Genomic DNA, 16085 nt, shown 5'->3' on the forward strand with positions numbered 1-16085 from the left:
GCTCTACATTGCACATTTCCATTTTACCCCCATGACTCTATACAGAATAAGAAGTTCACAGTAATCTCCTACACATGAAGGTAGAGGACACATTTTAGTTAAGCAACTCAACTTTGAGCCAAGATCCTAAAACGCCTATTTTAATAACTAGTCATTGTTCTGCACAAACCCTTCTCCAAAGAACAAACTTTAAAATGGTTATGAGCAACTCTTAATGGGCCAAATTTTCTAACTTCAGTGTCCTGAGGTACCTAACCTACCAGCTCTCAGCATCACTGTCCAGTTGCTTTAATTAACCATAGGTTCAGTTTTGCTTGCATTCTAATTGGATCCTTGACTAATTGTGCATTAAATACTTGGCAGAACCCTGCAGACAATCTTACAAAGCCTTCATTCGTCCCAACTTAAATCTGGGAAAGCTTAAGATGTCAGAATATTATGGTTGGTAGTCTCCCGTGGAAACAAAGGAAAGAGGATAAGGTTTAAAGTGACTCAAACACAGGATCAGGACCCACAGGCATACATTTGAGACTGAAAATGCTTTTCCTTTACACTCTCTTCTTTCTGGCCTGGTTTTCCTCTTCCCTGTTTTCCTACTCACCATGTGAATGTTGGCCTTCATGTCACAGCTTCAAGCCTTTCACTTAACACACATTTTTTTTTTTGCTTGAACACAGAACTCCCACTTGGGGATTCATAGTTAAAATATTATCTATAAAATCTTGTCCAGTATTGTCTTCCCATAATTTTCACATTACATTTTAAAGTTGTTTGGATGAGCCATCGGATTGGTCAGGTGGGTTAATTCCAAAGTTGATGATTCCTTACCCCAATTCTGAATGCCTTACTAATACCAGAATTATGGAAAGAGTGCTCAAAGCATGGGCTAACATGTAAATTCAGTGAGCTGGTTGGCACTGGGTGAGCGATATGAACAAGACAAATAAGACAGAATCACCAGATTATGATTTAGAACACCAGAGTGCTCCAGCCTGGCCTCTGATTCCCTGTACAACCAGCCCATTACCTATAGGCCCCTGTTTACTTATAAAGGGTTAAAGGATGATTTTTCAAAAGGAAATTTACAGTCATAACTGTTGCACAAATATTAAATGGACAGGGCGCGCCTGGGTGGCTCATTCAGTTAAGTGTTCGGCTCAGGTCATGATCTCGGAGTCCTGGGATCGAGCCCTGCATCGGGCTCCCTACTCAGTGGGGGATCTGCTTCTCCCTCTGCCTCTCACCCTACTCTCGTGCTCTCTCTCAAATAAATAAATAAAATCTTTAAAAAAAATTAAATGGACATATTTAACTGACTCAAAGAAGAATGTGAAAAACAGATCTATCTAAAACATCAAAAATACTGAAATGAATTTCTGATAGATGCAAAACTAGGCACAAAATGTAATCTCTGTAATGATGCTTGGATCATTTCTTTGTGCAGGGTAGAAATCAATTGTCTCACCACCAGACAAAATTAATTTGCATTCCTACTAGTTTTGTACAATTGACAGAAGCGCAGTATAGCCCAGTCAAAGACAATCAAAGGCACAGCCCCCTATAGAATGAGATAACCCTGGAGGATCTGCTAGACAATTTCCAGAATTCTGTTAAAATGACAATCTGTAATCTGCTGCCCATTTCAAAGGCTTTTAAAATTTTTCCCAATAAGCTTGCCCTGGAGATCATAAACACTGTCTCCTAGAATTACGCTCGATCACAAAAATGCTGGTCTCATTGGGTTTGGCCTGCTTATTTCCATGGCTGTTGTGGGAATGCTAATTAACCATATATTTGCTTTGTAAATTGAGAACCATGCTGTTCTGAGTTATTACCAAGGCCACAGAATTAAATCCTGTGTGAAGTTTTCATAAGGAGATGGAATTTCATCTTTTAAAGCTGGTGCCATTTGCTGTCCTGATGCTAGGAAACCAGGTCCAAGAAACTGTCCACCAGATGTCACTTACAGCACCTGCAAACTTGGGTGATTCCTGCCCTTCAGGGTCCCTCAAACTTGCCAGGGTTCTTGGCCTGCCAGATAGTGACCTTCCTCACCATCTGGGAGGCCTGGACCCTAAGCCACGTTAACTCTAAAAGATACCCTTTTTTCTTGAAAATTCGTTGTTATTTCTGATTAAACAAGAATTCTTTTCAAACATGACACTCCTTCAATGGCCTTGGTTGCCCAGTCCAATTGTATTCTGGTCAAACAGTGGGGAGATTTATATTAAACTTAGCTAAATAACTATTTTGCCATGAGACGTAAAGGGAGTTGATAAGAGTTGGTGAATTTGGGGGGATCAGTGGGAATCAGGTATCATTTAAAAATGTTTCACTTCCCTTTACAAAAGAAGAGTGTACTTAGCTGAATGTCCTTAGGAATGATTCAGAAAGAAAGAAGAAGTATTTCTTAATATATACATAAAAATATAGAGCATTAACAAAATGTCAACAAAATTCCGAGCAACTCATCACAACAAAATTTTTGTCATCGGTTCTTTCATCCTCTTGTTCTGTGAGTCATGGGTCTCCAGCCCGTTTTCAGGAAGAAACCAGGAGACCCTGCCTCAATCAGGTGGTATAGTTTCAGGAAGAAACCAGGAGACCCTGCCTCAATCAGGTGGTATAGTTTGACGGTACCTAAACGATGTCTGGTTAGAAACCTGTTCCCAAGCATCAGTAGTTCAAAGTACCTACTATAGTCCTTTACCTTATGAGAAGGTCTTCAGGCAGGCAGGCAAGCACTGGAATAAAACAAAAATTATCTGCAGATGACAAATACTTAATGATTGTGGTTAATTTATTACTGTCATCAATAATACCAGAATGTGGCAGGATAAACTCCCTATCGGAGTACGATGCGTAATTAGTTCAGAAGGGTTTGATCAGTGTGTCCCCTGAGACTAAAACCAACCTCCAGAGTCTTCTCATAAGGCACAGACTTTCTGAAATATTTATATTAATAACGTTGCACATCAACAGATGCAAGCAAAGGCTAAACATCTCTTCTAATTTGATGACTTTTTCCCTGTAGCTCTTGCAATAGCGTAGAACTAATTTAAGAGATACCTAACACATTAAACAAACTTAATTATTTCTAGTATTTCTCTTTTTATATGGTAAAAACTAAATCTTTGTGATGGCCCTGGGCCTTTGGGAAATCTCAAAGATAGTTTTAGGTGTAAACGATATCCTGAAATTTTTCTTTTATTTTTTTCTAAATATAGGATCCAGGCTTGGTGCAGCAAAGTCAAAAGAGTTGTCAGAGGAGAGTTAGGGCACTTGATTTTGGTTGGATCATAGGTGCCTGAGAACCAACTGCATGGTGACCTATTTAATCAAAGTGACAACAAAATATTTTGAAATACACATAAAAGGAAATACACTCATAAAGAACCTTAGCTCTTTCACAAGTAAGAGAACTTTGTTCTTTGGATTTTTCTTTTAAACAATCAAGGACATAATAAAGTCAACATAAAGCACAGAAATTGTTCTAGTAGGCCCAGGTTCTCTGCTACGTAAACAGATTGTACAGAAAGTAAAGAATACTCTTTCATCTTGTAAATAATAGTATTAATTAGCAAACCAGTGAAACAAACCCATCAAAAATGAGCCAACTTAACAAAAATTTTAACTTATTTTAAGCCTTCTTTTCAGATTCAGCTGTTATAAATCAAGGCAAATAAAATTTATTTTCCAGGTTTTGTCTTCCAAGAAGCTCTTCCGTATTCTGGAACAAACAGGCTCTTATAGTAGAACAAAATTATTTTTTTCTTATAAAACAAAGCCACATGTGCTTTGTGCCATGTGCATTTCTCTATCATTATTGCTTGTATTATAGTCTCAACCATGTATATTAATTATAACTTGGACCAACGTGAAATTTCCTATTTCACAGAGAAAATTAGAGGGTATATGATTGAGAACTGTCTGTCATTTTGCAGTGTTTAAGCAGAATAACACAGCTTGTGAGTATGTTTAACACACTTTCCACACCCACACCCATCCCTTTTCTACCTTCTTAGAGTGGCAAAAGTGAACCTGTTCAATAACATGACCCAAAGATAGCATATAGAAATATGAAGCTTAAAATTATGCTTAGACATTAATATTTCAGGATTCCATATTACATAGAAAATATCGAGGTATCCAAGAATTATCCATTAATTAGCTCAATTTAATATTAGTTTAAGACTTTAAATTACTAAAAGACCTTGGAAATTATGTTTAAGCTGACACACTACAAAACATAATTACTATTGATATAAAAAGTTTGTTAGAATAATGACTCAATTTAGTTGAGCACAAATTACTTTTTGTAATCTTAACAATGTGTAGGAGTATTATTAGCTTATTTGATCATGAAACCTTCAGAATTTTAGGAAGTTCAGACTGACTATTCTCCTCATGAACAAGAAAATCAACAAAGTAAAATAATGTGTGCTTATATACACTTAATACTGACAAATCAGACAAAACATAGATTTATTTTTGAAAACCATAACGAGTAAACCAGTCCAATTCACCAAAGCTTTATCTTACTTATGTAAACTTGAGTGCTTAAAATGTTTCTGATCCAGCAGAATAATCATTTTAGCTATAACTCTCTTAAATTATTAGAAATTCAATTTCATTACTTTGGGGGAAGATTCAGAAATATTTTATTTATATAAGTATATATTTATTTCAATAAATGATCAGAAGAGAGCTCTTTTACTTTAAGACATGTAACAACCTAATTTGTTAATATCCTCTGGAGACGGGGGAAAAATTCTACTAACACGAGAGGAAGAACCCTTTCTCAATTACATACTTGGACACATGGACATGAAGAAACATTGAGAATGTGTAGCTTCAGTTCTACAATATCAAGCTCAGGTCTAAAATAAACATAGCCACACAAAAACTCCATGGCCTCGATCTCAAAGAGTTGTTCTCCTTCAGAAAGTCTTAATTAGAGAGCAGAATAGACAAACACAAAGGGTGAAAAAATGAAATTCTCTGTTGTCTGTCACCCAAGAGAGAATAGATCACTATCCTCCACCTGTAGAAATCAACAAACTGTAGATGGTAGAACCAAATTTCCAATCACTGCTATCTCCAGTGGGGAGTAAGTTAGCACCCCATGTGGACTATCTGTGTGAACCAGAAACAAAAACAAAACACTGAATCAGGGAAAAGGAATAAAATAAAACAGAGCATCCACAATGGTAAAGTTTAAGTCACTTTGAACTCAGATGGGAGACGAAGAAAAAACCCATACAGGCTTGAACAGTCCATGACGTGTACCACTCCAGCAACACAGTTTGTCAGATAAATCTTCATATCTAAATGGCACCTCCAAACGAGTGAAGAATAATCCAAATGGTAAAATCATGACTCTCAGACAAATATAAACAGGTGTGGAAGAGTTGGTTTTTCTCATCAATTAATGAGGGAACTCTGATAGTTAAGCACCTATGCCTAGAATGTTCAGCCAGATTGATGAGCCACAAAATTTTGCACAGCTTCGTCTAGTTGTAGCTACTGGGAATGGAGATGTCAAAGCAGACAGTGGTGACCCCATTCCCTTATCCTACCGATGAAACATCATATCTATCACATGCTCTTTGCAATTTCAACAGTCATTAAAAACATTCATTATATAAAATTTGATTTTTATAATTGTCAAAATACATTCAAAGTTTGACTAAATAAGTTGAATGATCAAGCTGAACCATCATCACCAGTGTTCTGCAGTAATGGGTCACTGTACTAGGAGGCTGAAATCATGGGCTCAGCTTCCAGCACTAACACTGACCAACTCTGCATGGCCAACTCTAGGGGTCCAGTATCTCACTCATAAAATGAAGGGTCAGGATGGATGGCCTCTGAGGGCCTTTCTGGCTCCAAGGTCAATGGCAATGTTGTCAGTGAAAGGTCATCAGGCAACTACATTGTATTCACCTGGGTGCCTATACGATTAATAAATTTCTGGCCTCCTCCACAGACACACCAAACAGAATTTGGGTGGCAACCAGGAATCTGCATTTTAAATAATCTCCACATTATTCTTATATAACTGAAGTTTGAAAATCTTTAGTGTATGAGTTTTTTTCCTGGGAAGAAAACAGGACTAAAAAATAGTTACTGAATTGTTCTGGCAAATGGTACACTACTCACTGCCTTCAAAGCAAAGGTCATCCACACTGAAATTTGTCTGAAATAATGTTGAGAAGAAACCAGGTCGTCACTATTTTAAAAGTGGTAATTTTGTGGGCACCTGGGTGGCTCAGTTGTTTAAGCGTCCGACTCTTGATTTTGGCTCAGGTCATGATCTCAGGGTCATGAGATCAAGCCCGTATCAGGCTCTGCGCTGAGCATGGAGCCTGCTTAAGATTCTCTCCCTCCCTCTGTCCCTCCCCTCCAACTCATGCTCACACTCTCTCTCTCAAAAATTAATTAATTAATTAATTAATTAATTAAAAATAAAAATAAATTAAAATGGTAGTTTTCTACGATATATGGCTCATTATACCTGGCATAAGATTTGGACTACATGCTCAGCCTCGCTAAAGAACGGTGTGAATAAATGTACAGTTCCCTTTGCTCATCCACATTGCCTTTTACTTCCTTCTTTCTTATAAATCATTTAAAGAAAATAAATAAAAACAAGGGTTGTTTCTTTGAAAAGACCAATATATGTGATAAGCCCCTCACCACACTAACCAACTCAAAGAGAAGACATAAATTACCTATATCAGAAATGAAAGAGGGGCCATCACTACTGATCCCATGGACATTAAAAGGCAAATAAAATAATACTACGAATAATTGTATGCCCACATATTTTATAACTTAGATGAAATGGAGCAATTCCTTAAAAAACACAAACTACCAACACTTATATGAGAAGTAGTTCGAATAAGCATATATTTAGTCTTAAAAGTTAAATTAATAATTAATAACCTTCCAGAAGAGAAAGCACCAGATCTAGATTGGTTCACTGGTGAATTATACCAAGCACCTAATGAAGAAATAATACTAATTCTCTGAAAACTCCTCCAGAAGATAGAAGTAGAGGGAATACTTCTTAACTCATGCTATGAGGTCAGCATTATCATAGGAGCAAAGCCAGACAAAGACATTACAAGAAAAGAATACTGCAGACCAGTAACTCTCATGAACACAGACTGAAAAATCCTCAACAAATTATTAGCAAATAATATCCAAAATTGTGTAAAAAGAATTATACTCTACAACCAAGTGGAAATATTTCAGGTATGCAATGCTCTTTCAACATTAAAAAAGCAATCATTGTAATCCGCCACATTGACAGGTTAAAGAAAAAAATCATGTCAGTTGATACAGAAAAAGCATGTGACAAAATTCAACATCCAGTCATGATAAAAACTCAGCACACTGAAAAGAAAGCAGAACTTCCTCAACTTTATTTTAGAACATTTCCAAAAGAAGAACAACAAACCAGTAGCTAACATCATACTTAATGGTGAGAGACTGGATGCTTTTCCCTTAAGATCAGGGAAATGCTAAGATGTTCTTTTGCACCATTCCTATTCAACATTATACTAGAAATCCTAATAGTGCAATAAGACAAGAAAAAGAAATAAAAGTTATATATATTGGAAAGGAAGAAATAAAATTGTCTTTATTCACAGACAGTATGATCGTCTATGTAGGAAATTCCAAAGGACGTACAAAATAACTCCTGGAACTAATAAGAGAAGATAACAAGGTCATAGGATAGAAGGTTAATACACAAAAGGCAATTGCTTTTTTTTAAATGGTTTCTGTTTCATTGTGGAAAAATGTTAATCCAAACAAAATGTTAATCCAAATGTTAGTCCAAACTCTGAGAAGGTTGTGGCCAAATTGAGGAGAAAATACACTGACAAATTAATAATCCTCTGAAAGAAGTGGCACAACATTTGCTCTTTCTTTTTACATTCCTCATTTTAGATTTTTTTTTGGAATTGGATGAAAGGAAGGATGCTGGCTAAGAGTCAGATTCAAAGGGAAAATGGGCTAACTGCAAGTGATGGTCTTAATGGTTACACATTAGTATAAGAAAAAAAACACTTTGATGTAGGAAAATAGGAACTTATCCTTCCTTTATACAAATGGAAGACTTAAATATCTATGCCACTTTAAAATTTCAGGGTAGAGGAAATTGTGTTAATACCTTTGCAAAATAACTTTGGTAATTTTCTTCATTCCTATGTATTCACTTCATCTTTTTTTTTTTTTTTCAATTTGAAAGTGGCCATTTATTAACTGACCGGATTACAAAAATAATCCTGGTAGATACCTTAGTTCATCCTTCTAATAAGCCTATCGATCTGGTCTTCCCTGTGGCCAGCATCCCCACCTTCTACCAAATGGGTGGCCTTTTACTTCATTCCCCCTTGTGGAGAAGATAATTGAAGGTCCATAAAAAGTTGCTTCTTTGAAATGTTTTCCAATGGAAAAATCTCAGGAATCAGATCCTCTCTGCAGATGACACCCTATGTACTAAGAAATCGAGTGATCTATGTGTTATCTGTCAGGGCCATCGGCTTCTTGTTGATTTTACCATAACCAGGCTTATAGATCAATCCATTCCGACTTCAGGTTTGGGTCCCCCCATGCTATATATGGTTCCACAATCCTTAGCATGTTAACTGAAACCTTGTTGAGCTTAACGAAGGTGCCACTGAAGATCCAGTGAAGGTGAAGAAGTTCCAATACCTGTCGAGTGCTTGGGCTCACACCATTGATACCTCCAATCCTGATGACAAACGCCGATTTGGGTTCCACAGGTATGGAGAAGTTGCTGGCTCCTCTTGCTAGCCATTCAAATCTCAGTTCTGTCCACCTGCCTATATTCCTTGTGGCAATGCTTAGCTTTTTCATAGATAGGCTTCCTATGTATTCACTTCAAAGAAGAACCGTTTGTCATTTTCCCTAAACTCCTTCTGCTCTTTGAAATATTTTTTTTTTAAAGATTTTATTTATTTGAGAGAGAGAGAATGAGAGACAGAGAGCATGAGAGGGAGGAGGGTCAGAGGGAGAAGCAGACTCCCCGCCGAGCAGGGAGCCCGATGCAGGACTCGATCCCGGGACTCCAGGATCATGACCTGAGCCGAAGGCAGTCGCTTAACCAACTGAGCCACCCAGGCGCCCTCTTTGAAATATTTTTATGCAGCCTTTTAATGCCTTTTGTCTGTTATCCAGTGGGCTGTGATTCTCTGTGCCTGCTCTCTGATGATGTGTGTGTGTCATCAAACACAAGGGTTGCAAGGGTTGCAATAGTAATTACTACCCTGTTCCTGGACAGCCAGTAATCGCTGCGATAAAACGAGGCATAAATGTTCAGACAGCACCTTGTTCTGGCTCCAGACAGTTTCCGTTCATGAAGACCACTTTACCCAGCTTTTCATACAGCTCTACTGAACCGTCTTCCAGAACCCTGAAATCTGACATCATTTCCAAATCCTGGGGCTAGTCCCATGTGCTCCTCTGGAGAGATACAGCAATGGGAACCTGGATGACTTTAAGTGACACTGTCTTTGGGCTGGTTCATGTGGGTCCCCTTGAGCCTTGTACCATCCACCATCATTTTCCTGGATGCTCAGAGCCCTTGACAAATGAAAAGTGTACAGCAGAGCACCACATCCTGCTCTTGTATTATGAGAATGCGGAGATCCTTTCCCCAGCCCCACCTTGACAATAATAGAATATTCTGTCTCAAATCCTTCTGCCCTTACTGAGCACGCTGAACCTGCCAGAGGTGGGTCTTCAGCCTGTCCAACACTCTGCTCACTGTTCTCGTACCCACCGACATGACCCCCCAAATAAAAGAACCCTAAGAAACGAAATACAAAATACAAAATGAATTTCTGCATATAAAGGCACAAAACAGGATACTGTACCTTTTATATCTTTCAGGAGAGTCAAAGGACCCCAATCTTGGGTTATTAATATTACTAAAACTTGGTTCAGATCACCAGCTTCCCAGGGGAAAAAAATCTTAGAGTTCATGGCATTTCAGACTAAGCTATATTGCTGGTGATGCATCTTTTCCCAACCAGAACAAAGATACCATTCGTGTGAGTACGTGGGTGAGGCCTGAGTACATCGCAACACAGAACCTGTAAGTTGTCCTGAAAACCTTCATTTTTCCATAATGAGTTTCTGGGTGAAAGTTTGCGATGATCTGAATCTTTTCCTTCCATCCCTCCTTTTTAAAAGATAGCACAAAAGCTGCTAACAAATCTGGGCTTGACACCTACTTGTTGGAATCCAGAAAAGAAAGAGTGACAAACTTCACACCACTCCGGGAGAGGATCTCTTTCAAAAAAAAAAAAAAAAAAACACCCTTCTGGGAACGGAGAATGATTTGCAATTTGTGAGAGTTCCTTATCTCTAACCTTACACGGGAACTATTTCCTCAGGGATGAGAAGCTTTGTCTGAATTGGAAACAGAAAAAATTCTCTTCAGGGATTTCCTATCAGAAAGAAAGAAAAAAATAGGTCCTGTTGCCTTTTCTCACTGGAATACTCTTGTAGAGATGCACACCAAGATAACTAAGAGAATATTCCAGGAAGCTTCTTTATACATAGCTAAATCATAGGGGAAAAAATATATGAACTTGTAAAAAACAGAAGGTAGCCACTAAGGTGCAAGTATAAATTCACTTTGCTCTCCCTAAGTAAAGCCCATATCGAAATCTTGCTTAAGCTTACCCTCTGGAGGATTCGTTTTGTGGGACTTAAAATGAAACCAAAGAAGTAGAATCAGGAAAATCACAAAAAAAGTGGTGTGAGAAATATTATGCCTGAGGGAAAACAGCAACGCCAGCATTCACTCTATGACTCCATGAATCCCAACGGAAACCGAGGAAAGGAAACAGTCGGAAGTTATTGTCTATAAATGGACCAGATGTGCAACAATGTCTGAGAACCTGTTCTGCCAAGGGGCAGAGGGGGAAGAGAAGCAGAGGCAAGGATCAGAACAAAGGAAAGCATGGGGAAGAGCAAAGTACAGTGAACACCAGCAGACGACAAAGAATGAAAGCCATGAAAACCACAGTGATGGGGCATTAGACTCTGCAAGGAAAAAAGGAGGAGGAAATAAACATAAAACAGACCATTTTCACATGAATTGCTGTGCGCTCCTAACCAATCGAGAGGAGCATTGTGTAGCTGGTAAAACAATATGGAAAATAAAAGTGAATGTTTGTAGAAGTTCAAAAAGCAAAATAATGCAAGAAGCTAATTACTTTACAATTTAGGGAGGATAAAAGAGAAGGCACAAAAGATTGAAGAGAAAATTGAAATGACCTCCTAGCCTTTCTCCTCCCTAGATTTCCATAAGGATGCTATTCAAAAATAAATTAAAAGGTTGTGTGTTTAACCAGTCAGACAGGAAGGATAACAAGGGACCCTGGGAACAGAGGGAGGGGAGAAAATGAATGGAAGACCAAGTTAAGTTTTGAAAAATTCATCATGTTTTCCCCTAATTCCAGAAGGATTATAAATCACTCATGTATCGGAAATCTTCACAAAGGTGTGTCAATGTGGCAGTCACTTTTCTGTCCCCCTATAGGACTTCTCATTTTTGTCACATGTTTTCTTTGCTTTTGAGGAAAATCCTTAGTTCTACCGAAACTTCAAAGATCACCTTCGAAAGTATCTTTCAGATTAAAGTGCCCTGGTAGGATTGGGGTTTTCAAGATTCAAATAATTTCTGGCTAGCATTTTTGAGCTGCTCCCGACATCTTACGAAAATACCTATGAAGACCATCTATAGAGACAAAACTTGCATTCCCAACAAAAGTAAGACTCACAGTCAAGTTATGACTTGGGTCTAGGAAGAACTTCTGCTAAGAAAAAGGCAAATCTGAGAAGAATTACCATTGTTCACCAACATGTATGTCCCCTACATGTATACACATACATGCAAACATTGTCAACGGGAAAACACCGGATCATTCACACCCCTTCTGTCCTAACTCAGAGAAGTATCTTGTATGACAAACAATTTTTCTAGATGTCTCAAACAAGAGCATGTAGCACAGGATCCAGTAATCCCAGTTTTAGAAACCATGCCTAGAGAAGGAACCAGAGATTTCGACCAAGATTTATGGGTAGATATGCTTATAGAACTTAGTCAAAATCAAAAAAGAAACTGACAGGGACGCCTGCATGGCTCAGTCGGTTAAGTGTCTGCCTTCAGCTCAGGTCATGATCCCAGGGTCCTGGGATCAAGTCCTGCATCGGGCTCCCTGCTCCGCGGGGAGCCTGCTTCTCCCTCTGCCTCTGCCTCTCTCTCTATCTCTCATGAATAAATAAATAAATAAATCTTTAAAAAAAAAAAAAAGAAAGAAAGAAACTGACAACCACCAGCAAGGGAAATGTTAAATAAATCATGATACAGCCATGAAATTACTTGTAACTGTCATGTTTTGGAAAAATTTAACAACAGGAAAACATGCTCACCATACAGTATCAAGTGATTAAAAAGGAGAATATAAGATTTATTTATGGTATGAACTCAAATATGTTAAAATCACACACACACACACACACACACACATCTCTAGAAAAAGCCTGAAAGTCAACATGTAAATGAGTTAGCACTGGTTGTCTCTGGGTGGCAGAAATACAACTTTAACTTTACTCTTTATACCATTAAAATTTCTCTGTAATGAGCATATGTAGTAGCTTTTATAATGATAAAAACAGTATTCAATTATTTAAATAAAACATAAATGAAGGGCCCATTATGAGGCTTTGAACAACACTGAACTTGGACTGAGAGCATCACGTATTCCTGTATCGACAGAGACAAGTTCATCACTCTTTTCTGCATCTCAGACAAGAATATATGCCCCCTGGGTTGGGATGAGATTACATGGAGTAATTCAATTAAAATGACATATCTTAAGTGCCAAATAAAACTCTAGTACGAAGTAGGTGTGAATACATGATAGCCAAATCTAAATACTTACAATGGAAGTAGTCAAAAAAAAAAAAAAATAGCCCAGGGGCACCTGGGTGGCTCAGTCGTTAAGCGTCTGCCTTCGACTCAGGTCATGATCCCAGAGTCCTGGGATCGAGCCCCACATCGGGCTCCCTGCTCCGCGGGAAGCCTGCTTCTCCCTCTCCCACTCCCCCTGCTTGTGTTCCCTCTCTCACTGTGTCTCTCTGTGTCAAATAAATAAATAAAATTAAAAAAAAAAAATAGCCCATTCCAGATGAGTATTTGAGTCGCTGCTTCTTCACTGGCATGGGAATATCACACCCACACGGTTGATCTGTAGTATCCCCTCCATCTGAAGGTGCTTCCAAATGCAGGAAACAGCCCTCCTTTTGGTTGGATGCTAGTGGCATGGAGAGCACTGATGAGATCCTTCATGGTGGGAGCAGAAACATGACAGCAAGACAGACAGACAGGACAATAATGGAAGACCTAACACAAGAATAAACGATCCAGCACCTCATTCAATAGCAAATTATCACATCAGTGCCTCTGGAATAAATTTAGAGCGTATCATTACAACTGTGGTTTCATGTCCCACAAGGACACAGACTAGGTTACCCTCAGACAGGAGCACCCATGTGTCAAATGCACATAGAGGTGGCCTAAGGCAAGGAGAAATATGTTTTCATTCCATTCTATTAATATTTTATCTGAATGCATTTCTTGTTGTCTGGGGTTCTGTGATCACCCAGGGCTGAGCTATTCGTAGCCAGAATGCTACTTGGCCTTTCAGATTTATTCTTTGGCATTTCCAAATAACATAGTTAAGCTTTATGCAGGAATGCAGCACAAAAGCCAAAGATCTTGTCCTGTGTTTTTTTCGAGTAAATCATTATCATCCATCCAGAAAAGCAACATAATGGAATACTTAAATTTTATAGTGAAAACCTTCAACAAACCTAGATAATCTTGACTATGGAGGTGTTTAATATTTTTTAACGCAAAAGGATGTTAAATAAATGTTCACAAATGCTTCCTCTAAGTCCAAAACAAGCTTCGATGTGAAGCCAAAACATGTAGGAACGAGTGGTCTAGGATATTGCTGAATAGTTGAAGCTGGCTGGGGATCAAGATGAAAGCAGACTCGAGGCCCTCCTCGCTGGGGATTTCCTCATGGGAAACAAAACAGAGACTTTGAAACAAGGTAGGAGGCAGAACAATAAACACAAGGCAGCCCACGATGTAGGATTTTTTTTCAGACAGATCTGCTTCGGGCAGGTCTGAATCCCCCAGAGGATACCAGGATCCACCTTGGTGGGATGGGTCTCATGACCCCTGAGAAGACTATGATCCATGATCAGTGTCCATCCCGCAGCCTGTGGTGTCCCGGTAACACAGCCGGCAGCTAAATACAAAATCAGGGGGGCCCTCCCACGTGGGCTAGACCTGGCACGCTGTGGTTGACGCCTTCATCTGGGTGAGCCTGGCTTGCCCTTCTGTCCTGGCAAACGCTGACCCTGCAGGACAGACTCGGACCCATCGTCCCTGCTGTTTGTACCCGGAGTCGGGCGACAGCCAGAGAGAGGCCGTGCAGCAGCTGGGCGGCTCGGGGCCCGCTCTGGGCAGGGGTGAGAGCACAGGGACACGGGGAGCGAGCAAGTCCCCAGCGGTGGGGTGGGGTGGACTGATCAGAGCCAGGTCTTGGTTTCTTCCCACCGCCTGGCCACCCCTCCTTACTGTCCTTGACTGAAATCCCCTCTCGTTGAGGGCTCAGGTTGATGCTGCTCGGGCTCAGTCCTCACCTCCCTCTCCTGCACTGCAACCCTCTCCCTTCTTTCTCCTCCTTACTCAGCTCCCATTCCTTGGGCACCCACTGCCATTTTTCTTTGCCCATATCCTCAGCTCTCTTGCGCTCCTGCTTTGTCATAGCTGCTCACACTCACTCAGCAAAACCACTACTCTGAAATCCAGCTCTCTGCCAATTGAATGTAGCTGGCGGAAAAAAAGCACAGCAGGTTGCCTGAGCTCACTTGAAATCCGTGCTGGAGACACTCCAGTGGACTGTAGTGATGCCAAGCCTATTATATATCTGCTCTGGTTTACTCTCTTCCATTTCTCCTCATTGACTATTTCCCCAGCTTTTCCTCTCTCCTCAGGTTCCCACAGCCTTCTCTTCTCTCCCCCGTTTCAGCAAGGGGCCTGGTTTTCTAATTGACTGGGAAATCGGAAGCACCCCGAGGGAAATGTTAGCCCCTACCACGCCTCTCTTCTGTCGAGCATCTGTGTTTACACATTCTGCCTCCCATAGACTCACTGTAAGTCCATGGTTCTCAGAGTGTGGTCCCGGACCAGCAGCATCAGGGTTCCCTGGGAACTGGGAAGAAATGCAAATTTACAGGTCAGATCGCAGGCCTGGAACCTCTGGGATGGAGTCTAGAATTCTGGGTTTTAACAAGCCCTTGGGTCAATTCTGATGCACTTGCCAACTTGACAACTCCTGATGGAGACAAATCCACGTTTCCATCAAAGGCCAACCTACACCCTTCTGGAGCCCTGCTCCAGCAAAGCCATCTTCGTCTCCTGTATCAATTTCACCATCTCTGTGAGCTCATTCCCATCAGCATGGAAACCTGCTGTTAGTCATCTCATCTTACCTGCCCCCCCCCCAAAAAAAATCAATTGACCTTCAGGCAGGAGTTGATGCTGCAGTCTGGAGGCAGAATTGCTTCTCTGAAAAACCTCAGTTTTTGCTCTTAAGGCCTTCAACTGATCACACAAGGCCCACCCCACAGTATAAAGGGTCATCTCCTTTCTTTGAGCTTAATTGACCACATCTACATCTACAAAATACTTTCATAGCAACAGCTGGTGAGTGTTTGATTAAATAACTGGGTCCTACAGGGTAGCCAAGGTGACGTGTAACTTAACCATCACACCATCCATGTTCCATGACCCCCACATCCCTATTTTTCATCCAGGTCACTTTTCTGAGCTCTAGACTTGTGTATCCACCTGCTTGCTTGGCATCTCCACTCAGATACCCAACAGAAGGATCTCTTCAAGGCTGAATCTTCCTGGCAGACTTCTCCACATCATTTGGCGGCAACTCCATCCTTCCAGT

The 16085-nt window shown here is 40.0% G+C and overlaps 1 pseudogene; it reads right to left on the reverse strand.

Moving 5' to 3' along the window:
- Positions 1-8258: 8258 nt before the first annotated feature.
- Positions 8259-15535, reverse strand: LOC118006198 (annotated as a pseudogene).
- Positions 15536-16085: the final 550 nt, after the last annotated feature.

This window comes from Mirounga leonina, unplaced genomic scaffold, assembly GCF_011800145.1.
Source record: "Mirounga leonina isolate KUSES-001 unplaced genomic scaffold, KU_Mleo_1.0 Mir_95, whole genome shotgun sequence".
NCBI lineage: Eukaryota > Metazoa > Chordata > Mammalia > Carnivora > Phocidae > Mirounga > Mirounga leonina.